The following is a 7,868-nucleotide window of genomic DNA, read 5'->3' on the forward strand; positions in this document are numbered from 1 at the left end:
CAGCCTAAAGTACTTATAATTCTCGTCGAGAATTGATTGTATGTTCTGTAATGAATAAAAAAAAAAAAAAAAAAATTATATATATATATAGGGCTTTCTCATGTGCTTTTAAAAGATAACGTTTCTATCATTTGAAACCAACAAATCGAATAAATCAATACCGAGAACTCGTGGCATCGAACGAGACCAAAAAATGTGAAATGAAAAAAAATCAGTTATATTATTATTATTATTCTGTATATATAAAGAGATTTAATTACATATACATATATATAGTATATGTAAGTACAATACTTATCTATGTGTACATATTCGATGACCATACGATATATCTTATCAAATTTTAAATATACAACTCTTATCAATTCGAAATCCAATATTGTCCCTTTTTTTCTCATAAACTATGATCTTATCATCGTAGTAAAAATTGTTCACCTATTTATCTATACATGTTTATACGAGATGATTTTTCGGTGGGGAAAAAGAAGAAAAAAAATAATTACACATTTTAATATCTTAAATAATATGCAATGACAAAATAAACAATGATAAACGTGAAACTTTTTTGCTTCCTTGAAATTAATTTTCAAAATTATTGAAAGAAAACAAATAATATTGTGTATATGTATCAATCGTTTTATAATCTAATTATTGTTAAAAATAACGTGATTATTATTTACGACAATTCAATTCGTGAAAATTCTAATTGAATATGATACAATATGTAACACTAATCATATACTGAATTTATTATATTATATTTTTATTATACTCATTAGACAATTTGTTTCGTTTTGTTTTGTTTGTTTGCTTTATTTCTTTCTTTCTTTCTTTCTTCTTTGGAGAGTTACGTGAAATACACAAGAGAAAGTTATTAAAATTCTCACGGATAGAATCACGCGATGATTAATTTATAAATATGAAATATCGCGAATCACATCATCATCGTAAATTCCGATCAATAAATATTAAGGTATGATCCACTTCGGTTGAAAAATCTTTCCTCGAAATATTTATATATTAAATAAAACATCGGACGAATATATGAATTTGTAAAAAAAAAAAAAAAACAAAAATATAGATAGACCTCATAAAATAAATGGCAAACATCAAATTATCATTTTAAAATGGAACGAAATTAAGAAAGTAAACCTCAAAAATTATGAATCGATCGAAAGGTTATTTCTTCTTAAAGGAAAAAAAAAAAAAAAAAACAAAAATCGTAAACACATTAAATAGTTATCGTATTCCTAATTGTTTCTAAATAACACGTTTTTATTACCCTGATTTCTCATTTATACGAATTTCAATCAACATTTATAATTTTAATATCCTACTTTGTGGCTTTCGAATTACTAATAACGTTATGTATAAAACATAAGCTGCACAATTTGTAACGATCTTGTAAAGTCATTCGAATTCCTGTTTTTCTTTAATTTAACGTACTTTTAAATAAAATCTAAAGTTGATTATGTAAAATATCAATTTAAATAGTTTTCATTAGATTATAATATATAAAACAATACAATTTTTCTTACCAATAAGACAACGTTTAATTATCAAAATTAACTCGATATGGTGTTCTACGTGTAGACAAAAGTGTGCACTTTAATTTAATATAAAAATCATTAAAATCCATTTGCTAAAAGTATAAAAAATATTTGCCGAAACTTTTCAAAGAAATTGCAAAGATGCACAATTTACAGCATTGCATTCTCTGACATTTTCTGAACTTTACATGCTAAATTTATAACTCAAAATGGTGTTCTACGCGTAGACAAAAGAGTGTACTTTAATTTARTATAAGTTTYATTAAMATMTATTYACTTTTAGTATAAAAAATATTTACCAAAACTTTTCAAAGAAATAGCAAAGTTGTACAATTTACAGCATTGCAATCTGTGATGTATATCTGTGCCCGATAATGTATTCTTTTCAACGTTGTTTAAATAGTAATTTGATATTCTATAAAATATGAAAGTATTATGTTCGATACCTAGGAAAAACAGGAAGAATTTTTCAATTTCATCTGAAGGCTTTTTGCATTTATAGTAATGCAAAAGGAATTACTAACAATGACTGATTTCCGGCTTTGACGGTAACATATATATACTTTGATTATTTCGTTCGTTTTAATATAATGATATAATTAAATTAAATAATATTAGTTTATATATACGTACACAAATTTGCTCTAGTGATATCTTATACACTCGTTGAAATCACCGAGAAAAAATAATCTAATATTATCTTATTCTTGATATTATTCTATTGTTGCACAATAAATTACCTATTTTCAGTTTAATAAACATCTCCGATGTCGTTGCACTTCCTTAACCGATTATTATTTCTATCGACATAGAGAGAAACTTTTTTTTTTTTTATTTTAAAACCAAGAAAGAGTAATAGTTATTATCGTAACCATCTATATAATCATATCTTCATCGAAGATTATCTAACGCTCTCTCTCTCTCTTTCTCTTTTTCTTAATAAAAATAATTATTAATAATCATCAGAGAGAAAGAGGAAGATATATGTAACCGTAATTATTTAAAAAACAAAATCAACCTTAAATGAAAACATCATACAATGATTACCATCACCATGTATATGAAACATGCATATTTGAATCATTTACTTATTGGCAACAACTTCTTTTGCAAATAAATAATTATCGAATATTCTATATAACCTAACTGTAATATTCTTAAATATATTCTTGCAATATTAATTAATTCAACTTTAATTAATGACGATTCACTATTCGTTATATTCACTCGCTTATTTTTTTTTCTTCTTCCTATCTTAAGATTACGTAATTATATCTTAACGTACAGTTATGTATATATGTACACACTTATTATCTATATATTCATGTTTGATATATATATACATAAATATATATATATATATATATATATATATATGTATAAGTAAGTACTTTTGTAAAAAAGAAAAATATGCTTTAAAAAAGGAACAAATAAAACGTGAATAGTAAACTAATATCCATAATTATACTAAACGTTACATTCCCATGGATGTGGGCTAAATCCTATATAGAGAGTTGTATCATTTTGTTTTCTTTTTTTTTTCTTCTTCTTCAACTTCTTTTTAATATAAATTTGATTCGTATTTCCTTATATATATAGTAACGTTAAGAGATATTAAAAAGTTAACTGTAAATATTCAATAAAAATGTATATTCTTGATGTAAAATACAAACTTTAATAACGTTTAAAATCGTGTCTGGTTGAAAATCATTCGAAATGTTTTTATAATAAATCTCGATTTATGTATTCATTGTTCTCGATTGTTACTTGGGTAAAAGATAGCTGTACCTATGAGTGTCATACTTTTCATTCATTTGCTTTCACATCTTCGAATTTTACGAGGTTCTTAAATCCAACGTTTAAAGTCATCACGATTATTAGTTAATGAGAACTTTTTTTATGAATAATAATAATAATGTCATTCTCGTTAGTCTAATGAACGAAAATTTATCTATAAATCATTTAAACACATATCTACGGTACAAAATTAACACAAAAATAATCAAAATAGTTTGAACGTTATTAGAAATCTTTCACATTTTTATTTATAAAAATATTTAATCAAATAGTAACAATTAATGTATATATTGATAAACGAATTATTTATCAAACTTACATTGAAATTATTTAAACGTTTAATTTCTTATATAAAAAAATATATTAATATCCGTGCAATTTAATACCAATAAACGAATGCATTTATAAGTAGATATTACGTACACATTTTTTGTATAAAGCGTCTCTATCTAATTTTCTCTCATTAAAATCTATTTAACCAACAAAAAAAAAAATATAAAAAATACAGAAAACACACATTAATTTCTATATATGAAAAACGGTATACATATATAGTGTTCTCTTTGAAATATCTATGCATATATTTTAACTAATTACCACAATCTCATTGCTTACCGATTTCTTCGAGACTATATGACTTTACCATTTATGGTAGCTTGTCGAGAGCCCTTGAAAAACGACGTCGAGAAGATCTTGACTTGTACTACGTGGTACTTATACGTGTACATACATATACACACACACATATATATATAACATTTATAAAATACTTGCTCCGACTTGTCTGTAAAAAGAAATGTTGGTGACCTTTGTTTCGCGGTCGAGTTTACTGTACAATATACACTCACAAATAATTTTATTTATATTATATAGATATTTTCCTTGAAATCTATTTCGAACAACACTAACACAAATTTAATTATTTAGCATTCTTGTTTCGCGCCAATTCTCATATGAAACTCGATAGTTCTTAGCTATGTATATAAACATCTATATATAAGTATGTGTATGTATGCGTGTGTGTGTATTATATATATAAATATTAATTTCTATATATACAATTACATAGTTTCGTTTGATATAATATTTTGTCGTCTCTCATACTTCATTATTATTATTATTATTATTATTATTACTTGTTTATTATATATAAATCGATCGAATCTAATTTGTCTGAATAATGTCTTATCGCGAAACATTCTTATCGAAAAAAAAAAACGAAAGAAAAGTGATAAACAAGTATCCGTATATTCGGCCACAAATTTTCCCCCACCACATTTTATTCTTTTGTCTTGTTTTGTTGCTGTTGTTGTCTCTGATGAATCAAATTCTGAAAAAGTAAATTTCCGGAATTCTCAGAATGCAAAATATCTTGTGATATGTCATACTTTTATGAATCACTGATAAGTTTGTCGAAAATTTAACAATAATCAAACGTCATTTAACATTTGTATGTTTCATCATGAATTTTATTCCCCTAGAGACAATAAAATATAAATATAAATAAATATATATTAATGTATGTATAATGATGTTTATAAAAAAAATGATTGTATTAAAAAGTGTTACGTTGTGTGTTAGATTATGTTTGTATAGAATTCGAAATAAATAACAATAAAATTCGTAATGTGTTACGAACACACGAGTGAAAATGAGAATTAGTTGAAATCACTTTGAGAAATCATCATCCGGAAGCTCGTAAAAATAATACAAGCATGATCCTCATAATCATCGTTCTCGATGCACCACGATGCACATTATCCTCGTTACTTCACTTTACGCGATTGTAAATTATCGCTTGCATGTTTCTACAGCGTTATTATTATATACGTTAGTAGTTTCCTTCAAAATTCATCAACGAGACATCTAGCACCTTAAACTTCGTCCTATTAGAATTTATCGATCAATTATACAACGTATTTATTGTCACAGTTAGTAATTAGCATATAATAATTAATTATCATATGCATTATTTATGAACCTGTCGTCTCGTTTTATGATCGAATTTCGATCATATTTAATTACTTTATACGTCTTTAATATAAACATTTTTTTCTTTTCTTTTTTTTTTTTCAATTTTGATTTTTATCTTGTGAATTATTATTAGTAAAATGAATATAAAAATATCTTCTTTCTTGAATTAAATATTATATTTTGTATATAAGATCTTGGTATATATAGGCCACCATAAAATAGAAGAAGAAGAAGAAGAACAACAACAACAATAATATTATACATTTCTTTTCAATAGAATCAAAAATAAACGAGTTAACGTAATATAATTTAACATAACGATGGATAACTGTAATAATTCTGACAACAGCATAGTCGTATGTAAACGGTACAAACAAAAATTATTCTAATAAAATAAATAACATAACATAACAATATATACATATATATATATATATATACCCATATGTATATATGTATTCAAAAAAACATAATAAAATTCAGTAAAACAAATTTAACTAAAAAAAATAATTCAATCAAAATTATAATTAAATATAAAATAATATCAAATATACGAGATAAAATCAATCGAACGCGTTATTAAATATTAACAAATTTAAATTATAAATAAACAACAACACTAATATTACTCACCTGCATCGTTCGAAGTTTTACGAAGAATGGAAGCTAATGTAATTGTTGACTATACAAAAAAAAAAAAAAAACAAAAAACTAGAATAAAACAATAAGAGAAAAAAACAAAACAAAATAAAAAAATAGAAGAACCAAATATATCTATGTGTGAATGTTTGTAAAAACGTTAGACCAAGCGGAAGCGCGTTATGTACCGTGACTCTGGCGTCTTTTACGAGTAAAGTGAGTTCACGGTTGCTTCGTGACCGCGTGACTGTCTGATAGGTACTGGGAGGACGAGATACCACGGAAAAGGAACAAGCTCTGACTGAGAGGAGGAATTGCAAAGAAGGAGAAGGAGGAGGAGGAGGTGGAGGAGAAGGGGGGAGGACGAGTAGGAGGAAAAGTACAACGTGCATGAGTCTACCTCTTCTTCTTCTACTTACTTTGAAATAACGATACCATACACGAACCATACTCGAACCATACTCACTCTTCCCACCCCCCTCCCACTCCTCCTTCATCTTTTCTATTCTTTTTCTTATTCTTCTGCATCTTCTTCTTCATTTTTAGGTGCCCTCCCCCTGAAATATGGGGGAATTACTTTAAGATGCATTCATCGACACTTATATATTTCGAGAAACCTGTATTTCGATTTATCCTGTAAATTAGTTTTTTTTTTTTGTAAATCTATCACCGATACTATTTTTGATATACGTGCTATTTTTGTTTTCTATATTATTTGTTTATTATATCGTATTATAATCGTAAGTTAAATATTTATTTATATTGCAACATGTGTGTCGTATAATTTAAAAATGGATTTATGCATGACACGTTTCAACGTACAGAGAAATTTTCTTTCCTTACTTCCTTCTTTCCTTTCTTCTTCTTCTTCTTCTTCTACTTCTATTTCTTGTTTTCATGATTTTATTTGTTTTCTGCCGTTTCACACCGTTTGTACCGCATTCCTTTCTTTTCTATAAGATCATCTCTTCTTATGTATCTAGTAGATTTTTATACTTCAACGAATTATTAATAGTTTATTGTATGAGTTTTTTTTTGGATAAGTTTTTCTTTTAATAATAATATCAGAAAAAATCGAATATTCTTAATGAATATATTTTTTGTTCTTTTCAATAAAAAGTGATAATAAATTTATGCACGATGGAATTTAAAATCTTTTCATAGAATTTCTCTTCATTTATTCTTTACATATTAATTAATCAAATTTCATCGTTAATTATAATAAAATCGAAACGTAAATTATCTTTGATTGGAAAAAAGATAATATTAAAATGAATTTGATATATAAATTTGATGGTTCTAGTTGTATCACAAGATCGTGTTGATGAACTAACACGTTTGTTTATATATGTTCGTGTATGTATTTGCGTTGTGTTATGAATTCAAATTATTCTTTTACAAAAACGCGGATATATTTAAATATTAATTAGAGAAATTTGACTAATAATATGATAAATAAGTATACTGGATTATAATGATTGTTTTCCAATATGAATTTTCTTTTGCTTTCGATTTATCTCGATGTTCGAATCGTGAAACGTTTTTTTTTCAACTCGTTAATAAAAATATTCAATATCATTTATATAAACGCGTGGAGAAAAATATGTAAAGGAAAGAAAATACTTCAGCTAAAAATAGCCGAATGAATTTATTTTGTTCCTACTCCCATACATATTAACAAAATACTTATATCATAATGTTTAACATTTCGCGATTCGTCAAACAAATAAACTTCCTTTATACGGGCTATGTATAAATAACTGTCTGCAATATTTATATTTAATTTTGGTCTATTCTAAGCGTTCGCTTGATAATATTAGAAAGAAAAATATAATATAATATAATATATATATATTTATATTGTTGAGAGTTTGCGTTGAAAATAAAAAAAAAAAAGAATGGTAAAAA

The sequence above is a fragment of the Polistes canadensis genome, unplaced genomic scaffold (genome assembly GCF_001313835.1).
Source record: "Polistes canadensis isolate GaletaPanama2010 unplaced genomic scaffold, ASM131383v1 scaffold_40, whole genome shotgun sequence".
Lineage (NCBI taxonomy): Eukaryota > Metazoa > Arthropoda > Insecta > Hymenoptera > Vespidae > Polistes > Polistes canadensis.